The sequence below is a fragment of the Gossypium raimondii genome, chromosome 3, assembly GCF_025698545.1.
Source record: "Gossypium raimondii isolate GPD5lz chromosome 3, ASM2569854v1, whole genome shotgun sequence".
NCBI classification, from domain to species: domain Eukaryota; kingdom Viridiplantae; phylum Streptophyta; class Magnoliopsida; order Malvales; family Malvaceae; genus Gossypium; species Gossypium raimondii.
This window is the reverse complement of record NC_068567.1, coordinates 16,781,119-16,804,524: the sequence shown is the minus strand read 5'-3', so window position 1 is coordinate 16,804,524 and position 23,406 is coordinate 16,781,119. Positions and strand designations below refer to the sequence as shown.

Here is a 23,406-nt window from a genome sequence, read left to right as displayed (position 1 = left end):
AATTAATCTCAACAATTACTATAATAGCAAAATTAAACTAAATGTTTCCTAATAAAGACATGTTAATCCCTACCAAATTGATTTTAATCCCTTATTTAAAATTAAACTGCAATCATTAAGCTTAACTGATATCTTCATATGCTGAACAGAGCAATTTCTCTCCAATAATGTAGGTAACATTGAAACATTGAATCAATAAGTCTTTAACAAGGTTGTAACGTGGCTGGGCTTAGGGTTAGGTAAAAGATAGATAATTTTAGGTTTAAAAAAAAAACCTAGACTCAGCTTGTATCGGACATTTCGAAATAATTACCTTCAATACATTAACTTTTCTTTCCTTTTCACATGCTCTTTAGTGCAATTTACTTCAAGTACATATGCTTTTTTTTCGAGTATTTTACTGCATGTACTACAATTTTTAGAGCATTTTATACTTCTTTGCAACTCCCCCAAACTTATTTTCAAAGAATACTTTGAATTGTACTGAGTCTAGTGTTTGGGACATTTTTAAGATAATTAAGAAAAGTGATGGCTAACTTTGTAAGGGTTCAAATAAAATTAGGCCATAAAGTCTCAAAGTTGGGTTTCAAAGGATAAAAATTTCATCATGGTTGGCTTCAAAGGCTCAAATGGTCCAAACAACAGTTGCCTAAATCATTTTCAACGTTCAATGCTTCCTAGAATTTCACCTCAAGAAACTACTAAGTCAACTCTAGAGTCTTAAACTTTCATGCCTGCCTAACTTTCCTAAATAACTAAAATTTTATGGTATGATTTGTATGCTTTATTCGAAATACATTTCATGTCATTATTAAGCTAACATAACAATTTATTAAAATAATCAAACTTTATTCATACTTAAACTTAGCATACTTAACAAAATTCAAATTTATTGAACAAAAATTTATCATATTCATAATTAAAAGAAAAAAATTATTCTAAGTGGAAATAATCTCAATTTTCGGTCCCTCCAACTTAAAATGAACAATGTTCTCATTGTTTAAAGTGAATAGATACTATACACCAGGCAGGATTCTAGAAAAGAGGAGGTGAGTCAATTTGACTACTTAAGTACCAAGCTCTTCCTAGATCCAATCCTAGACATGTATATACCTATTGCCACACTTTAGACTTGACTACTTGTCCATAGTTACTATTGATTCCCATCTCTTATTTTATTGTGCAGAAATAAAACATTCCTAATTAATCCTAATTCTAAGCTAAGTTGATAAAAAATTAATATATAAATTATAAATAATATAATTATATATTAAAGTTTATCAAATTATTAATAATATTAAAGATATTTATTCTAGATGCTTTTTGAAAATATTCACAAAGAAAGGCACCTAGTTTTTTTATTATTTAAGAAAAGAGCGACTAAATTTTAAAAATAATTCAATTAAGTCCCTAGACTTAATGAAAATTTAAAATTGAGTTGCAAATTAAAACTTGGATCAAAATTGACCCTTTTATTTGAAACTAAAAATTTATTTTTCCATTTAGGGGATAATTTCTTGGAAAATTATGTCAAAATAAATTCCCAGGAAAGATTGGAGGGGTCACAAAAGATTCCGCTTAAGTTCCAATCTCTTAGATAGAATCTATTTAAACATACTTTACCTGAAAATATACGTTAAATCATTTATTGAAAAAGAAAAACGAAAAATTAAGTATCCGATAAAATGAACGAGGTTTTATCCCGTTCAATTTTATCTCCCCAATAATGTTTCAGGCGCTGGGAATTAACTCAGAAATTACCTCCCTTACCTTGGAGTTCAACAACTCTATATGGAAAGACTTGGTGAATCATAAATGGACCAGACCAACGTGATTTTAGCTTACCTGGAAAGAACTTCATTCTGGAATTGAACAACAAGACTTGGTGACGTGCTTCAAATTCTCGAACTCGAATGTGGTTGTCATGCCATTTCTTGAGTCTTTCTTTAAGTAATTTGACATTTTCATATGAGAACATTCAGAACTCTTCTAACTCATTGAGTTGGAATATTCATTTCTCTTTTGCGAGCTTAGGATCAAAATTAAGCTGTTGAAGAGCCCAGTATGCTTTGTGCTCTAACTCCAATGGTAGATGGCAGGCTTCCCCAAAGACCAACCTATAGGGTGACATCCCCAACGGTGTCTTGTATGTTGTTCTGTAAGCCCATAAAGCATCATCTAATATTGTGGACCAATCTCGTCGGTTCGGGCAGACTACCTTTTCAAATATGCCTTTGATCTCCTTATTTTCCAGTTCAGCTTACCCATTTGTCTGCGGATGGTAAGCTGTTGCAACCTTGTGTTTCACTCCGTGCTTGTCTAATAACCATTTTAACCACTTCTTCCCAAAATGGGATCCTTCATCACTGATCATAGCTCTTGGTGTTCTAAACCCTGTGAACAGATCCTTCTGCAGAAACTTAACCTTACCATCGTTTGTTGGATATGCCTTATCCTCGACCCACTTAGACACATAGTCTACTGCTACTAGTATGTACTTATGACTGCAACATAGAGGAAATAGACCAAGAAAGTCAATACCCCATACATTGAACAACTCTACCTCAATGATGTTTGTCCGAGGCATCTCATTTCTGTTGGTGACATTTCCAACCCTTTGACATCGATCACAGCTCTTCACGTAACCATATGCATCCTTGAATAGTGTTGGCCAAAAGAATCCGGCTTGCAATACTTTGGCTGCTGTACGTGTACCTCCGAAGTGTCCCCCACTTAGAGATGAGTGAGAGGTATAAAATCTTCGGTATTTCATCTTCTGCCACGCATCTCCTGATCATCTAATCTGCACACTTTTTGAACACATATGGCTCTTCCCAGAAATAGTACTTCACATCGTGAAGAAACTTTTTCCTTTGTTGATACATCTTATCAATTGGCATCAAACCACAAGCTAAATAGTTAGCAATATCAACAAACCAAGGGGTATTATGACATGATTTACCTTCAGGATATGTTCGTCTGGAAACGTCTCCTGAATTGGTAAAAGAGGAGAATTCCCTTCATATGGCTCCAATTTTGACAAGTGATTTGCTACTTGATTTTCGACTCCCTTTCAATCTTGAATTTCTAGATCAAACTTTTGAAGTAGAGTACCCATTGGATCAGCCTCGGCTTAGCATCTTTCTTCACAAATAAATACTTAATTGCCGAGTGGTCCGTATAGACAGTCACTTTGGTACCTACTAGAAAAGATCGAAACTTGTCAAAAGCAAACACAATAGCAAGTAACTCTTTTTCTATTACTGTATAATTCAGTTGAGCTCCTGTTAGGGTTTGACTTGCGTAGTAGATGGGATGAAAATCTTTGTTCTCGCTGGCCCAAGACAGCTTCAATTGTGAAGTCACTTGCGTCACACATCAATTCGAATGGAAAATCCCAGTCTAGTGTGATGATTATGAGTGTCGTGACTAATCGACTCCTCAAATCGTTGAAGGCTTTTAAGCATTCCTTATCAAACTTGAATATAGAGTCCTTCTCCAATAATTTGCATAAAAGTTTAGCAACTTTGGAGAAGTCTTTGATAAATCTTCGATAAAAACCGGCGTTGCCCAAAAACTCCTAACACCCTTTACAGATGTTGGAGGTGGGAGTTTATCAATAACATCTACCTTTGCTTTGTATACCTCGATCCCATGTCTCGTTATCCGATGCCCTAGAACAACTCCTTCTCGTACCTTAAAATGGCACTTTTCCCAGTTGAGTACGAGATTTGTTTCTTCGCATCGCCTTAGTACCTTAGTTAGATTGGCTAAGAAATCAATGTAAGTATCTCCAAATACTGAAAAATCATCCATAAAAGTTCCAAATATTTCTCAAACATGTCAGTAAAAATAGACATCATACATCTTTGAAATGTAACAGGTACATTACATAAACCAAATGGCATGCGTCTAAATGCAAACGTACCGTACGGGCAGGTGAATGTCATTTTATGTTGATCTCTCGGTGCTACTGTAATCTGATTATACCCTGAGTATCCATCGAGAAAACAATAGTAATCTCGTCGTGCGAGTCTATCGAGCATCTGATCTAACAACAGCAAAGGAAAGTGATCTTTCCTAATCTCCTTGTTTAGCTTCCGGTAATCGATGTAGATTCTCCATCCCGTAACCATTCTAGCCGGTATCAACTCATTGTTCTCGTTCTTTACAATCGTGATACCTCCTTTTTTTGGCACGCACTGGACCGTGCTTACCTATGAACTATCTGAGATGGGATAGATGATACCCGTATCTAACCACTTGATGATCTCTTTTTTTACTACGTCCTTCATGATGGGGTTCAGTCTCCGTTGTGCATCGATTGTCCCTTTTTTGCCATCTTCCAGGATAATCTTTTGCATGCATACAGATGGACTAATACCGTGAATATCGGCTATGGTCTATCCGATGGCCTTCTTGAATTGTTTTAGAACTAAGAGAAGTTTCTCTTCTTACTTAGTGGTCAATTCTGCTGAAACAATAACAGGCAGAGTAGAAGCGTTACCTAAATAAACTTATTTTAAATGAGAAGGTAATACCATGAGTTCTAATTTAGGTGGCTCCTCGATCGATGCTTTTGGTTGGGAATAGTCCCTCTTTTCTAACTCCAGAGATTCAAAACAGGATTGCGGATTAAATCCCTTTTGATTAGCTTCTAGCAAAGATAAGTATTCATCCTCCCCTTCATCATTTGGAGGATCCAATGTCAAAATTCTTTCCAGTGGGTCCTCAACATAGTTGAGTTCCTTCTCCACTATTAAATCCTCTAAATCAGACATTGCAGAGCAATCATCCATTGTGTCAGGAAGTCGTATAGACTTAAAGACGTTAAATGTTACCTGATCATCCTGAACATGCATAGTGAGCTCGCCCTTCTGCACATCAATAAGGGTCCTCCCAGTTGCTAGGAACGGCCTTCCTAGGATGATTGGTACTTCTTTGTCTGTTTCAAAATCTAGAATTACAAAGTCAGTAGGAAAGATAAACTTATCTATACGTATCAATACGTCCTCGATTTTTCCTTCTGCATGTGCTAAGGATTGATCTGCTAGTTGAAACATAACTGTAGTTGGTCTAACTTCTCCTATCCCCAACTTCCTAAATATTGACATAGGCATCAAGTTGATACTTGCACCTAAGTCACATAATGCCTTACCATAATATGTTGCTCCAATGTTGCATGGTATGGTAAAACATCCAGGATCCTTCAATTTTGGGGGTAGTTTGTCTTGAAGATATGCACTGCATTCCTTCGTCAGAGCTACCATCTTAAATTCTCGAAGTCTTCGTTTCTTAGACAAGATATCTTTCATGAACTTGATGTAGTTCGGAATTTGCTTAAGTGCTTCAACCAACGGGATGTTGATGTGAAGTTGCTTGAGTACATCAAGGAACTTCTTGAATTGAATCTCCTACTTTTGTTTCTAAAGTCTTTGAGGGTAGGGTGGTGGTGGTTTCATTACTGGGAATGATTCTGGTTGATTCATCTTTGGCGGCAATATTGCATCTAACGACATTGTTAGTTGATCAGAATTAGGTGGTCCTGAGGTTACTTTGTCGGGTTTTGCAGATTCTGGTTTTGGTGAAATTGGAATTTCAACACTTGGTTGAATTTCTTCTGAATCTTGAGCGTCAGCTGGCTCCTTTTCAAATTCAACAGTGTTGGGCTCTACTATCTTTTCACTCCTCAATGTCAGCGCTTTACAATGTTCCTTCCCCAAATTTCTCGGATTCTCTGTGTCACTAGGTAGAGCACCTTGTGGTCGGTTCCTGAATTTAGTAGCAAGCTGGCCCACTTGATTCTCCAAATTCCTTATAGTGGCGTTGTTTTTTTGCCATGTATGCCTTCAATAGATCTCTAAGCTATTTGATGGTTCCACTTGGGTTGGATTCTGAACTTATTGGGGGAAACTAGGCGGCTGAGTTGGTCTAGGTTGGGCGTAAGTATTACTGGTTCCAACCCCTTGGTTACTCTAGGAAAAATTTGGGTGATTTCACCACAAATGTTGGATTGCAGTCCTTGCCTCCCTCGGTTTTGGTTTTGGTTACCCATGTAATATATGGATTCGGGGTTCGATGGACATTCTTCAAATAAATGTCCTTCCCCATAATACACACAAGCTATATTCTCAAATTGGTTAGGTGGTTGGGCTACAAAACTGTTAGACCCATTAGTGGTAAGATTCTTAAGCATTGAAGATATTGAAGATGCGAGTGAAGTGAGAGCGTCCACTTCATGTTTTCCAGCGACTCATCTTCTTGACGCTATTTGATTAGTTGGCCATTGATAATTGTTGTTGTCAATCTTCTCAATAATTTCGTAAGCCTCATTATAAGACTTAGAAAGGAGAGCACCATTAGCAGAGGCGTCCACTACTATCCTCGTGTGAGCGTTAAGACCATTATAGAATGTCTCAAGTTGAATGCAATGTGGGATTCCATGATGAAAGCCCTTTCGTAATAACTCTTTGTAACTTTCCCATGCCTCATACAGGGACTCATCATCCATTTGTTGGAAGGCAGTGATCTCATTCCTCAACTTGGCATTCTTGCTCGGCGGGAAATACTTCATGAGGAATCTCTCGGCTAACTCTTGCCATGTAGAAATGGAGTAAAGTGGCAATGAATTCACCCAGGCACGAGCTCTGTCCCTTAGCGAATATGGGAACAGCTTCTGTCGTAATGCATCTTCGGGTACTCCGACTAACTTGAAAGATTCCCTCACTTCCATAAATAGTCATGAGTGAGGATGAGAATCTTCAATAGGCATTCCACTGAATTGGTCCATAGTCTGAAGCATCTGGAACATGACTGGCTTCAGCTCGAATTGTTGTGCCTCGATATCGGGTCTCTTAATACCTGAATTAAGATCGTTAAATACTGGCACGGCATACTGTCGTAAAGATCTATCCCTATCATCCAAAATAAGGATTGAATTCTGAGCAAGATTTGCTCCATTTCCTTGATTCACATTCTCAAAGTTTATCTCTTTAGTCATTCTCTGGTTCGCTTGTCTTCTTCGCTGTCGAAAGGTTCGTTCTATTTTGGGGTCAATAGGGAGTAAGTCGATAATCTAGTCAATACTCATAAACACCTAAAATAATCACAGAAAGATTAAGTAAGTAAAGATTTAAACAGGAAAATAAATAAACCAAAATGTAAAAATAGATTCACAAATAATGCCTTTTTTTTTAAAACAGTCCCCGGCAACAACGCCAAAAACTTGGAACGACAAAAATGTGCAAGTGTACAAAATCACAACAAGTAATAAACTGACAAGTAAATGTTGAGTTATTATACCCACAAGGACTGTAAAAAGGAATACTTATGAAATTAATGTTAAAACACTTTGGTGATGAAAAATATTTTTGTTTAAAGATGATTAAAAATTAAGGGTTAAAAACTAATTAAAAAATTAAAAATAAAAGGTTCTAATGCACGATTTCAAATAAGGTTTAATCAAGATGATATAATTGTGTTGGATTAATTACATTCCTTTAACTTAGAATTATTAAACTTATGTTTATCTTTGCTACGAACAAATTCACGGCAACTAGGTAATTTGCTAACTACTGCTCATACATACTTAATAAATTAATCAATCTCTTGAACATTTTTTAATGTCAATCCAAGAGATTAATCAATCTTCGCAAGCATATAAAATATCAAATGAGGTAATAGAGTATTTCTACCTTGAAACAGTTTAATCACAGTAATCTTGCAAGTTATGCAAGGCATATGTATCGCCAAATACATGCACTGATTAAGTATTGTGTTGATTAATTACAATTTCAATATGATTTAATAATTAATTCATTAGTTATCTAACAATTAATATTTCAAGAATAACTTAGGCATGATTTTACTTAATCAAGCATCTTACCGAGGCCTATAACAGCACAAACACAATTTCAATAATTCAAGCAGGCAAAATATAATCGACCTAACACAGATTAAATTCAAGCTAAACTGATTAAAATAACCATTTCAATAGCATAAATATTCATAAATATGTTTGTTAAAACAACAATGGAATTTAAAGAGATAGGGAACAATAAGCAAATCTGGTATTTCTCCGTGGCTTGACTGATTGCTCCATTCTTCGTTCTCCGTTTTCCTCGGCTATCAAGGTCGCTTATGAATACTTTAATTGCTGATCAAAATGGATGATTAGGACTTATTTCCCAAGATAAGTAATCGACACTTGAAAAAAATGGGAAATGGAAAGGAAAAGTTGAGAGAAAGTGAAAGAGGAGAAGAGAGAATGAGAGTGTGAGGGATGAGTTAAATGATCAGCAATGCTGGCTTTTATAGATGATTGTGGCTGCTAAAAATAGAAAATTTCATCAGCTAAAGAGACCCCCCCTTGGCTGGCCACAGACATGGCAAAGTTGAGAGATTCAACTTTGCTAAAAATAGCCTGGGGCAAATCCATAAAGCCACATTTTATGAAGGGGTTTGAATTCAAGGTTGAAAGTTCTTCAAGGGATTCTTTGCAAGCTTATTTAGTAAGCTAAAGTGCTGATTTGGGTCAGCTTATGGACGGTTCTAGGCAGCCCAATTGGTGGCTGGTTCGGTTCACTAGATTCAGTTCAACCAATGCGGTTCAACTGAACCCTTTTTTCCATAATTAATTAATTATAATTTAATTTGCCCAAAATAAATTGGGAATAAATTAAAATTAATTATATTATGAATTAAAACACATTTTTGGATTATCTTAGGCTGGAAATAAATTTTCCTCGACGGGTCAAATGACTTCTCGGTTTTATTCTTCGAGCATTGTCTGCAGAGTCAATTTTCGCCATTTGTGCGAATCTATCAAAAATGGTAAAAAATAATCAAAATTAACTATAAAATTAATTGAAATTCATCATGTTCATATTTTTAACATAATTTTATTATTTTTTAATATTTAATTGTTTTTCGACAAGAATTTGACCGGAATAGCATGATTTTAAGTTAAAAAAGGCATGTAAAAACACATAAATTTTCATGTTTCCAGTCACTCAATTCAAAAAATCTCCACCTTGACATGAATTCTCAATGAACAAGTTCTTCATTGCAAACTTTCAATGAACAAGTTCTCCAGCTCTTCCATAATAACCCTTAAGGGTTTAACTTCAACAATGAACACCAACGAAGTCTAAGCAATGCACAAACTTGGTTATAGGAAGTGACTTGGTCATCATATCTGCAGGATTTTTATGAGTACTAATTTTGCTCACAATAATATAACCTCGAGCAATAATATCACGAAGAAAATGATGCCGAACATCAATCTATTTTGTTCTCTCATAAAACATTTGATCTTTTGTAAGGAAGATGGCACAGTGATTGACTCAAAATATTGTACTAATTTGAAGGTCTTCATTGATTTCATTAAAGATTCCCTTCAACTAAATGGCTTCTTTACAAGCCTCAGTAATCACCATGTACTCAGCTTCAGTGGTAGACAAAGCAACTGTACTTTCCAATGTGGCTTTCCAACTGATTGCACAACCTCTGATATTAAAGACATAACCTGTGAGAGGTCTTCTTCTATCAAGGTCTCTAGCAAAATTATCATCAGCATACCCAATGACTCCATCTCTAGTTTTTCCAAACTATAAGCAAACATCAGTAGTACCTCGTAAGTATCTTAACATTAACTGAACTCCTTTCCAATGTTCTTTATCGGGATTCACCATTTATCTGCTAACTATACTAACTGCATATGATAAATCTGGACATGAACAAACCATAGCATACATGAGAGATCCCACTGCACTAGAGTATGAGACATGTGACATGTACTCAATCTCATCATCTGATTGTGGAGATAAAGCCGATGAAAGTCTGGAATGGGCTGCTAAATGAGTACTAATTGGCTTAGCACTCTGCATATTGAACCTGCTAAGAACTTTCTCAATGTACCCTTTTCTGACATAGGTACAATTTACATGTTTTTCTATCTCTGAGAATCTCCATGCCAAGTATCTTCTTTACTGGTCCCCAATCTTTCATCTCAAATTCTTCACTTAGTTGGGCTTTCACCTTTCTTATCTCTCATTTATCTTTCACTGCTATCAACATGTCATCAATATAAAGGAGTAGATACACAAAAGAACCATCATTTTTTTCATAAAGTAAACACAATTGTCAAAGCTACTTCTTTTGAAATCATAATAAGTCATAAAAGAATCAAACCTCTTGTAGCACTGTCTTGGTGACTGTTCCAAACCGTAAAGGGACTTTTTCAGCAAGCAAACATAGTCCTCTTTTTTTGAGACTGAAAAACCTCTAGTTGTTGCATGTAAATATCCTCTTCAAGTTCTCCATGCAAAAATACAATTTTTACATCTAACTTCTCAAGCTCCAAATCATGCATGGCCACAATACCAAGCAAACCTTCAATTGAACTATGCTTCACAACTGGGGAGAACACATCTGTGAAGTCCACTCTTGGAATTTGACTATAACCCTTTGCAACAAGCCTTGCTTTATATCTGGGTTCTTCAACTTCTGGAGTCCCTTCTTTCTTTTTAAACACCCATTTACAACGAACAACCTTTTTACCTTTAGGAAGTTTCACAAAATCCCTTATTCTATATTTGTAGAGTGATTCCATCTCCTCTTGCATAGCAAACATCCACTTTTCTGAGTCTTCACAGCTAATTACCTCAGAATAATTAGACGGCTCTTGGTTTGCATCTATATCTTCAGCCAAATTTAAAGCATAAGCAACTAGATTAGCCTCGGCATACTTCTTTGGAGGTTTAATTTCTCTTCTAGTTCTGTTTTTGGCGGTAGAGTATTGTGGTGAAGAAGAAACTCTATTCTAAATATTTGTACTGACTTGAAGAGTAGACTCTGTTGTAGATTCTGGATTAATCAAATGCTCCACTTATTTTTGATTTTCTTTATTGGAAGAGTCTTTAAGAGATAAGTTAGGTAGCATAGTAGTTTCATCAAAAACAACATCTCTGCCAATCACAACTTTTCTATTTTCAGGACACCATAACTTATACCCTTTAACACCAGCTATATAACCAAGAAAAACTCATTTAATAGATCTCGGTTTCAATTTTCCATTACTAACATGAGCTTATGCAGGACACCCAAAGATCTTTAAATCAGAATTGTAACACCCCTTACCCGAGACTGTTGCCAGAGTTGAGCATGGGGCGCTACTTGACTTAACTTATTAGTTCAGGGTAAAAAAATTTGCTTTTAAAATTTATTTCACTGTTCACCATAATGCTATGCACCTGCGCAGCAGTCACTAATTTAACTAGAACTCGAGTTACGAAACTCGAACTTTAGATCCTTAAATTTTCCCTGAAACAAGACTCATATATTATCTTACCATAAAATTTGAAAAATTTTTGGTTTAGCCAATTAGTACAGTTTATTCATTAAATTTTCCCCTGTTTCACTGCCTGACTGTTCTAACCTTTATTCACTAAAAATCAATTTTCTCATCGTATGATTTTAATATGTTGTTCTCACTTGTTTCTACAGAAAATAGACTCACTAAGGAACCTACACATATAAATTATAACTCATAATTATTTTTTTTACAATTTTTAATGACTTTCTAAAGTCATAACAGGGGACTCCAAAAACCATTCTGCCCTGTCTAACAAAAATTCAAATATCTCATAGTATAAAATTCACTCTCTAATTCATTTTATACTATCCTTGGAGATTTTTCAAACTCACGTCACTGCTGCTGTCCCAAAACTGTTTCATTGCAAATTTTTACTCTTTCATATTTTCTAGGTATAAACTATCACCTAGGCATTCATAACACCACACATGTTCTTAATTAGCCTTTTCAATAGCTAACCATTAGCCATATCATATAAACACACTCAAAATGACTAAGTCTCTATACATGCCATAGCTTTACACGTTTCGAAATCACATAATACCGAGATGTCTGTAGATAGTGTGAGACAAACTCTGACGTCCTAGTGATCCTCGAACTGGCTTGGCGATAATATAAAAATAAGGAAAATAAAGAAAGTAAGCATTAAGCTTAGTAAGTTTACAAGTAAATAAATAACAACATTTATCATAAATAATCATACTCATAAATTTAATAAAACATTAGAATCTTTACTCGCTTCTTTACTTACTCACTCACTTGTTTACTTACTTACTTACTTAAATAACTCATGATTATAACTTACTCCTCCCTTGCTGAAATTTCTTTCTCAACTGATAACTGAGATATTCTCAATCCTCATAACTCACCTGAATTTATTATTATGCTTTTATCTGAACTTTCATTTAACATGGTCTATTTACTAGCCCGTTGAATCACTTGAAATACTAAGGATACTCGGGTCTCTTATCTGATAATACATGCCAAAGCTATGTCCCAGACATAGTCTTACATGGGATGTTTTCTATACTGCCAATGCCATATCCCAAATATGGTCTTACATGGGAGTTCTCGTATCGGTGCCCATGTCATGTCCCAGACATGGTCTTACGGGAGACCTCTCATCTCGGTGCCAACGCCATGTCCCAGAAATAGTGTTACATGGGACCTCTCATATTCTCAATGATGCCAATGTCATGTCCCAGACATGGTCTTACATGGGATCTCATTCTCTTAATGTCATGACATTTGTATCCGATACATTCCCAATGTTTCAATGGAGCTTTTATCACTGATTCTCTATCATCTTATACTTAAGTAAACATTAGATATTTTCATGAAAAAAATACATAATTGCTGAAAAATAACAGCATTAATAATAATTATCAAAATATTGCATTTATTTACCATCAACTTACATCGGTACAAAATATGGCAAAATATATCAACTTAGTCTTCAACCTTTTTCTTTCCTCCGTCTAGCTCCGGATTTCGTTCTTCTTGATCTATAATAGCAAATTTAAATTATTTAATACTCACATTCATCAAACCAATCCTTGACTCAAAGAAAAATTATGATTTTGCCCCTAAACTTTTGCATAATTACACATTTGCCCCAAAGCTCGGAAATTAAACTTCATCCCTTATTCTTATGTTTTATGACATGCTGAACATTTTTTCCTTCTATGGAAACATCAAATTCCCACTCTAAGACTTACTTATGAACATTAGGTATTTTTACCGATTATGTCGTTTTACTTGTTTTCACTTAAAATCGCTTAGCAAAAGTTGTTTAACATAATTCCAAGCTTCATATTCTACCATAAAAAATCATAATAAACACATTTCACCTATGGGTATTTTTCCAAATATGAACCCTAGGTTAAATTATTGCTAGAATTAGCTAAATCAAGTTACCAAGGCTTCAAAAACATAAAGAACATTAAAAACGGGGCTTGGAATCACTTACTATGGAGCTTGGAAGCTTGAAAACCCTAACTATGGCTTCCCCCCTTGCTAACTTCCACCAAATGAAGAAGATGACCACAATTTGCCATCTTTTTCCCTTTTAATTCATTTTAATTACCAAATTACCAAAATGCCCCTAACTTAAAAATTACCTATTTCACTTATCTCATGTGCATTTTTGTCCATAACTTAACCAATGGTCTAATTACCCTATAAAGACTTCCAATTTAAAATTTCATAACAATTGGACACCTCTAACATGTAGAACTCAACTTTTTCACTTTTTACAATTTAGTTTTTTTGACTAAATTGAGTGCCCAAAAGTCAAAATTTTTGAACGAAATTTTCATGAAATCATTCCGTGAAATTGTAGGCCATAAAAATATAGTAAAAACAAATTTTTCCTCATCGAATTTGTGGTCCTGAAACCACTGTTCTGACTAGGCCCAAAATCGAGATGTTACATTTCTCCCCCTTTTAGGGATTTTCGTCCCCAAAAATCTTACCTGTGAAGAGATTTGGGTACTGTTTTCGCATAGCCTCTTCAGGAAACCATGTAGCCTCATCAATCCCATTCCTATTCCATAACACTTTCATAAGTGCAATACTCTTGTTCCTTAGTTGTTTAATCTCTCTATCTAGAATTTTTACCAGTTCTTCAACATAAGTCATGTCTGGCTGAATCTCAACCTCTGTCGGTGAGATCACAAGTGACGGATTAGAATGGTAACGATGTAACATAGACACATGGAATACATTATGAATCTTCTCTAATTCAGTTGGCAAAGCTAACCGATATGGTAAGGGCCCAATTCTTTCAGTCACCTCGAACGGTCCAATGAAACGTGGACTTAGTTTGCGTTTCCTGCCAAATCTAAAAATTTTCTTCCACGGGGATACTTTCAAAAACACCTTGTCACCAACTTGATACTCGATCTCTTTTATTTTTAAATTTGCATAAGACTTCTGTCTGTCTGAAGCTTCTTTTAAACAATCTCTAATAACTTTTACTTTCTCTTCAGTTTCTTTGACTAAATCAACCCCGTAAATCTGATTTTCCTTAAGCTCTGTCCAATACAAAGGCGTACGACACTTACGTCCATACAAATCTTCATAAGGATCCATCTTCAAACTCGACTAATAACTATTATTATAGGCAAACTCTACCAACAGCAAATATTTCTCCCAACTGCCTTGAAATTCTAAAAAACAACATCTGAGCATATCTTCAAGTAGCTGAATAACTCTCTTTGACTGACCATCGGTTTGACGATGGAAAGCTGTACTGAAGTTTAACTTTGTACCCAAAGCTTCTTGTAATTTCCTCTAAAACTGCGAAGTAAATCTCGGATCTCTGTCTGAGATAATCGATAACAGTACCCCATGTAGTCTGACTATCTCTGAAACATACAATTCAGCCAACTTGTCAAGTGAATAATCCATACAAACCCGAATAAAATAAGCTAACTTTGTTAACTTATCAATCACAACCCATACTGCATCTTTTTTTTTAGGTGTCAATGGCAACCCTGCTACAAAATCCATGGTAACTCGGTCCCATTTCCACTCAGGAACTAACACAGGCTGCAATAAACCTGAAGGTACCTGATGTTCAGCCTTTACCTGTTGACAGATCAAGCATTTAGAATCAAATTCTGAAATATCTCTTGTCATTCCTGCCCACTAGTACATTTTCTTTAAATCATTATACATCTTTGTACTACCTAGATGAACAGACAAAGAACTGCTATGTGCTTTCTGTAAGATCTTCCAAATAAGCTCATCATTCTTTGGTACACATACTCTGTCTCTGAACATTAAACAACCATCAGAACTGATCTAAAAATCAGACTCTATTCCCGACTCGCAGTGAGCTTTTTCAGCTTGCAACTCACTGTCATTTTTCTGAGCTTCATAGATTTCTTTGAGAAACATTGGTTTAGCCATCAACTTAGCTAAAATGGAACCATCATCAGATAAAGCCAAACTGGTATTCAAAGCTCTCAATGAAAATAAAGATTTTCTACTCAAGGCATCAGCAACAACATTTGTCTTACCTGGATGGTAATCGATCACTAACTCATAATCTTTAATCAACTCTAGCCATCTTCTTTCCCTCAAGTTCAAATCTTTATGGGTCATCAAGTACTTCAAGCTTTTATGGTCAGTAAATATTCGACACTTTTCACCGTACAAGTAATGTCTCTAGATGTTCAACGCAAATACAATGGCAGCCAGCCGTAAGTCGTGAGTCGGATAGTTTTTCTCATGTGGCTTTAATTGTCTGGAAGCATATGCGATGACTTTATCTTCTTGCATAAGTACACAACCCAATCCGTTCACGGATGCATCACTGTAAATCACAAATTCTTTACCCGGTTGTGGTTGTACTAAAACAGGAGCTTCAGTCAACAATGCCTTTAACTTGTCAAAACTCTGCTGACACTTTTCAGTCCATTCAAACTTGACATCTTTCTACAACAACCTTGTCAATAGGGTAGCTATCATGGAAAATCCCTTTACAAATCGTCTGTAATAACCAGCTAATCCAAGAAAGCTTCTAACCTCTGGTACATTTCTAGGAGGCTTCTAATTAACAATTGCTAAAATTTTACTCGGATCAACTTTAATACCATCACCTGAGACAATGTGTCCAAGGAATCCAACTTTCCGAAGCCAGAACTCACTTTTACTAAACTTGGCATCAAGCTTATTATCTCTCAAAATCTGTAAAATGGTTCTCAAATGCTCGGCATGTTCAATCTCATCACGAGAATAAATCAGAATATCATCAATGAACACAACTACAAATTTATCCAAGTAAGGTCTGAAAATTTGGTTCATTAAGTCCATGAAAATAGCAGGAGCATTAGTCAAGCCAAATGACATCACAACAAACTCATAGTGACCATACCTAGTCCGGAAAGCAGTCTTCGGAACATCTGACTCTTTAACCCTCAACTGATAATAATTGGATCTCAAATCTATCTTGGAAAACAAAGTAGCTCCCTTCAATTGGTCAAACAGATCATCAATTCTAGGCAGTGGATACTTGTTTTTTATAGTTACTTTGTTAAGCTGCCGATAATCTATGCATAATCTCATCGAACCATCTTTCTTTTTCACAAAAAGCACTGGTGCACCCCACGGAGAACAACTAGGCCTTGCAAAACCTTTATTAGTTAATTCCTACAATTGAGCTTTCAATTCTTTCAATTCCAACGGGGTCATTCTATAAGGAGCAATAGAAATAGGAGTTGTACCTAGAATCAACTCAATACCAAATTCAACTTCTCTAATAGGAGGCAAACTTGGCAATTCTTCCGGAAACACATCTAAATACTCACGTACCACTGGCACTGACTCAATTTTCAACTCTGGATCTCTAGTGTTCAATACAAAAGCAAGATAAGCTTCACACCCTTTTCTCAAACATTTCTGAGTAGACATAACAGATATCATTGCGAGAGAACCATCTCACTCATCTGAATCAACCCACCATTTTCACATTTCAACTTAATGTATTTCTTTCCGTAATTCACTATCACATCATGGGCAGTCAACCAATCCATACCAAGAATCACATCAAACTCATAAAATGGCAATAGCATGAGATCGGCCAAAAAACAGTGACCTCTGATCATCAAAGGGCAACTCTTACATACTTTTTCTACTAACACATATTGGCCTAATGGATTTTATACTTTAATTACAAATTCAGTAAATTCTATAGGCATGTTCATACAAGGTATCAATCTCATACAAACATAAGAATGGGTCGAACCCAGATAAATCAAAGAATAACATTAGTATCATAGAGAGAAAATGTACCCGTAATCAAATCAGGGGAGGATGCCTCTTCACGAGCATGGATAGCGTATGTCCTTGCGGGTGCTCTAACATTTGGTCTAGTAGCTGAGTCTCTGGGCGTACCCTTGTTACTTGCTCCAACTCCTAGATTCCTCTGTGGTCTGCCTCTAGTAGGAGCATTTCCCGATCTCGCACTCGATATTACTTCTCTTTTAACTGTTTTGGGACAATCCCGAATATAGTGATCTAGTGCACCACATCTAAAGCAAGCATTTTCATTTGCTCTACACTCTCCAGCATGACGTCTACCGTATTGGGCACATTCTGGCCTAGGTGGTCGAGTACTACCCGTACTTGCGACTGTAGTAGTCTGAGCTCTTGGACCCTCAAATCTTCTGCCTCTGTTTCGCCTAGAATACCTGGTTGAAAAATTTGATCCACTAGAGAACTCTCTAGGCCTATTAGATGTAGACTGAAATGATCTGCTCATTTGCCATTTCTTCGTCTCTTGCACTTTAATTTCAACTTTGCCCTTCTCTTTTTCTTTTAACAAATCTTCTGCCTTACAGGCTCTTTCAACCAGAACAACAAACTCTCTGATTTCTAAAACACCCACAGACAGTCGGATATCATCATTGAGCCTATCTTCAAATCTCTTGCACATATTGGCTTCGGTGGACACAAATTCCCTAGCATATTTACTAAGTTTGACAAATTCACGTTCATACTCGGTCACAATCATCTTACCTTGTTTTAACTCAAGAAACTCTTTTCTTTTTTTGATCTATAAACCTCTGACTGATATACTTTTTATGAAACTCCCCCTGAAAGAAATCCCAATGAATTCTCTCACTCGGTACCATTGACACAATAGTCTTCCACCAATGATAGGTCGAATCTCTAAGAAGTGAGACAACACACTTCATGCATTCTTCAGGTGTACAGGATAATTCATCAAAAACTTTGATAGTATTCTCGAGCCAAAATTCAGCTTTCTCTGCATCATCATCTTTAGTAGCCCGAAACTCTTCAGCCTCTTGTTTTCTGATCTTATCAACTGGTGGTCTTTCTCTTATAACTCTACCTACGACTAGGGAAGCTACATGGGGAACCTGAGAATCATAAGGGGTTGGAGGTCTAACAGCCGGATTCGTACGAACGAACACGGCAAACCAATCATTCATAGCTTGGAAGAAGGCTTCCCAAGCCCCATCTCTCTGACTAACTGATACGGGCCTTTCACTACTATCGGGTGGCACCGTCCCTTCTGCGGAAGTGGGCACATTAATCTCTACATCATCTGCACCAGCTCTTTCGGGATCCAAAACTATAAAAGAAAACATTTTAAAATCGTTAGGTGTCGTCACACTATCAAAATATAAGTATGGCATGTATAGCTAGACACTTAGTCACACTGAATGTTCCGAGAACCGACTAAACCTTCTCTGATACCAAAAAATGTAACACCCCTAACCTGAGATCGTTGCCAGAGTTGAGCATGGGGCGTTACTTGACTTAACTTATTAGTTTGGGGCATAAAAATTTGCTTTTAAAATGTATTTCACTGTTCACCATAATGCTGTGCACCTGCGCAGCAGTCACTAATTTAACAATTACTCGAGTTACAAAACTCAAAATTTATATCCGTAAATTCTCCCTAAAACTAGACTTATATATTATCTTACCATAAAATTTTTAGAATTTTTGGTTCAGAAAATTAGTACAGTTTATTCATTAAAATCTCCCTTGTTTCACTACCTGATGGTTCTGACCTTTATTCACTAAAAATCAATTTTCTCATCGTATTATTTTCATATGGTGTTCTCACTTGTTTCTACAAAAAATAGACTCACTGAGGAATCTAGAAATAGAAATTATAACTCATAATTATTTTTTTACCATTTTTAATGATTTTCTAAAGTCAGAACAGTGGACTCCAAAAACCATTCTCACCCTGTCTAACCAAAATTAAAATATATCAGAATATAAAATTCTTTTACCCACACCGTTGTTTTTTTATGAAAATAGGCTTGATAAGATTTAATTCTATATATCATTCACTCTCTAATTAATTTTATACTATCCTTGGTGATTTTTCAAAGTCACGCCAACGCTCTTGTCCCAAAAGCTGTTTCATTGCAAATTTTTACTCTTTCATATTTTCTAGGTATAAATTATCACCTAGGCATTCATAACACCACACATGTTCTTAATTAGTCATTTCAATAGCTAACCATTAGCCATATCATATAAACACACTCAAAATGACTAAGTCTCTATACATGCCATAGCTTTACACGTTTCGAAATCACATAATACCGAGATGTCTGTAGATAGTGTGAGACAAACTCCGACATCCTAGTGATCCTCGAAATGAATTGGCGATAATATAAAAATAAGGAAAATAAAGAAAGAAAACATAAAGCTTAGTAAGTTTACAAGTAAATAAATAACAACATTTATCATAAATAATCATACTCATAAATTTCATCAAACATTAGAATCTTTATTCGCTTTTTTACTTACTCACTTACTTGTTTACGTACTTGCTTACTTAAATAACTCATGATTATAACTTACTCCTCCCTTGCTAAAATTTCTTTCTCAACTGATAACTAAGATATTCTCAATCCTTATAACTCACCTGAATTTATTATTATGCTTTTATCTGAACTTTCATGTAACATGGTCTTTTTACTAGCCCGTTGAATCACTTGAAATACTAAGGATACTCGGGTCTCTTGTCTGTTAATACATGCCAAAGCTATGTCCCAGACATAGTCTTACAAGGGATGTTTTCTATACTGCCAATGCCATATCCTAGATATGGTCTTTCATGGGAGTTCTCATATCGGTGCCCATGTCATGTCCCAGACATGGTCTTTTGGGGGACCTCTCATCTCGGTGCCAACGCCATGTCCCAAACATGGTCTTACATGAGACCTCTCATAATCTCAATGATGCCAATGCCATGTCCTCGACATGGTCTTACATGAGATCTCTTTCCCTTAATGTCATGACATTTGTATCCAATACATTCCCAATGTTTCAACGGGGCCTTTATCACTGATTCTCTATCATCTCATACTTAAGTCAACATTAGATATTTCCATCAAATAAATACATAATTACTGAAAAATAAAAACATTAATAATAATTATCAAAATATTACCTTTGTTTTCCGTAAACTTACCTCGGTACAAAATATGGCCAAATCTATCAACTTAGTCTTTAACCTTTTTCTTTCCTCGGTCTAACTCCGGATTTTGTTTTTCTTGATCTATAAGAGCAAATTTATCTTATTTAATACTCACATTCATCAAAACAATCCTTGACTCGATCTTTGGGAAAATTACGATTTTGCCCCTAAACTTTTCCATAATTACACTTTTGCTGCAAAGCTCGGAAATTAAACTTCATCCCTTATTCTTGTGTCTTATGACATGCTGAACAATTTTCCCTTCTATGGCAACATCAAATTCCCACTCTAACACTTACTTATGAACATTAGGTATTTTTACCAATTATGTCGTTTTACTTGTTTTCACTTAAAATCGCTTAGGAAAAGTTGTTTAACATAATTCCAAGCTTCATATTCTACCATAAAAAATCAAAATAAACACATTTCACCTATGGGTATTTTTCTAAATATGAACCCTAGGCTAAATTATTGCTAGAATAAGCTAAATCAAGTTACTAGGGCTTCAAAAACGTAAAGAACATTAAAAACGGGGCTTGGAATCACTTACTATGGAGCTTGGAAGCTTGAAAACCCTAACTATGGTTTCTCCCCTTGCTAATTCGGCCAATTGAAGAAGATAACCACAATTTGCCATCTTTTTCCCTTTTAATTCATTTTAATTAGTAAATTACCAAAATGCCCCTAACTTAAAAATTTCCTATTTCACTTATCTCATGTCCATTTTTGTCCATAACTTAACCAATGGTCTAATTACCATATAAAGACCTCCAATTTAAAATTTCATAACAATTGGACACCTCTAACATGTAGAACTCAACTTTTGCACTTTTTACAATTTAGTTCTTTTGACTAAATTGAGTACCCAAAAGTAGAAATTTTTGAACGAAATTTTCACGAAATAATTTCGCGAAATTTTATGCCATAAAAATATAGTAAAAATTTTTTTTTCCTCATCGGATTTGTGGTCCCGAAACCACTGTTCCGACTAGGCCCAAAATCGGGATGTTACAAGAATAGTTAGCAGGATTATCAGACCATACCTCTTGTGGAGTCATTTTCTCAATGGCAACAGATGGAGATCGGTTGGTCAAAAAACATGTAGTAGAGGTTGCTTCAGCCCAAAATGACTTTGGTAAGTTGGCATTTGACAACACACATCGAACCCTCTCCATGATCATTCTGTTCATTCATTCTGCAATGCTATTTTGCTATGGAGTATGATGAATTGTCAAGAGTCTCACGATCCCTTCTGACTTGCATAGTTTCTTAAACTCATCATAACATAACTCTAAGCCATTATATTTGTTTTCCTATCTATTTTTCAATCATAGTTTTCCAAGACTTAAATGCGAAAAGCACATCGCTTTTCTACTTCAGGAAGAACGCCCAAAATTTTCTAGAAAAATCATCAATAAAAGTTAGCAGATAATTAGATCCACCTCTCAAAGGCACTCTGGATGGCTCCCACAGATTAGAATGAAGATATTCCAACATTCCCTTCGTGTTATGGATTCCTCTTATGAATTGAACTCTATTTTGCTTCCCAAAAATGCAGTGCTCATAGAACCTCAGTTTGCAAATTCCTTGCCCGTCAAGAAGTCCTCTTTTGTTCAATTCTTCCATGCCCTAGGCGCATATGTCAAAGTTTAGTAATATCATCATCTGACAAGGAAGAGGAAGTGACAACTACATCAACAGTAATAGTAGAACCCTACAAAACATATAACTTGGCAGTCTTTCTTTGCCCTTTCATCACAACGAGGGAACCTTTGGAAATCTTCAAAACCGCATTTTTAGCTTTGTATTTGTACCCTTTTGAATTAAGAATACTCAATGAAATTAAATTTCTCTTCAATTCTGGAACATGTCGTACGTCACTAAGTTTTCTGACAACTCCATCAAACATCTTAACATTAATTGTTCCAACACCTACGATTTTACACAAAGCATTGTTTCCCATCAAAATAAAACCTTCAGACACTATTTCGTAAGTTTTAAAACAATCCCAATTGGGACTCATGTGGAAGGTGCAGTCCAAATCAAGGATCCACTCCTCAATCACTTTAGAATTGTCGACAGAAGTGAATAGAAGTTCACCATCACTGTAGTCTTCTACAACATCAACTTCACCAGAATTTTTTGGTTGTTTCCCTTTTGATTCGCAGCCTACTTTTTTGATCTTGTTCTGTAGCTTATAGTACTCAGATTTAATGTGTCCTTTTTTTCTTGCAGAAGTTACAATTTTTACCTCAGTTTGAAGACTTTGATCTACCTTTAGATTTACTGTGAGGATTTCACTCCTATGTCCTTCCACGATCATCAGCATTTCGATCTTATCTCCCAGGAAAAATGAGACCCTTTCCGTGAGAGTCGAGTTTAACCACAAGATGCTTCATCTTATCATACGAGGTCAAAGAATCATAAACCTCATCAACTGTGAGAGACTCGCGACTATATAAAATCATGTCTCTAAAGGTTGAATAAGACGGTGGAAACGACAAAGTAGAATCAACCCTAGATCTTCCTTATCAGGCTGAACCTACATGGCCTCTAAGTTTGAGATAATTTTTTTAAACATTGTTAAGTATTCGTGCATAGACGCACCTTCCTCCAAACGATGAGCATAAAGACACTGCTTCATATTGTAACGCATATGTTTGTGCAAGTGTACACAGTCGTTATCAAGTAATAAGTAAGTATCGAGTTATCATCTCCACAGGGATTGTAATTGTGCTAAGTCACTTAATTTTTAAAATTATATTAACAATTTGGTAAATAAAAACACAATATAGTTGAGAAGTTGTGATTAAAATATATTAAACTGAATGCAATGATCCCTAATGCAATTTTTAAAATTATATTAACAATTTGGTAAATAAAAACACAATATAGTTGAGAAGTTGTGATTAAAATATATTAAACTAAATGCAATGATCCCTAATGCAAATTATCCTAAGTATGCAAACTATATGAATGAAATAGATTTTAGTAAAATTAAACACAATTTGCAACAATTATAACATAAATAAAGTAGGACAATTTTGTAATTAAA

The 23,406-nt window shown here is 35.5% G+C and overlaps 1 non-coding gene across 1 annotated transcript; it reads left to right on the top strand.

The window, feature by feature from the left end:
• The first annotated feature begins 6,437 nt into the window (after window positions 1–6,437).
• Window positions 6,438–6,544, top strand: LOC128040123 (small nucleolar RNA R71). Its single transcript, XR_008194782.1, has one exon. It is a non-coding gene; the product is annotated as a small nucleolar RNA R71 (small nucleolar RNA).
• The last annotated feature ends 16,862 nt before the right edge of the window (window positions 6,545–23,406 follow it).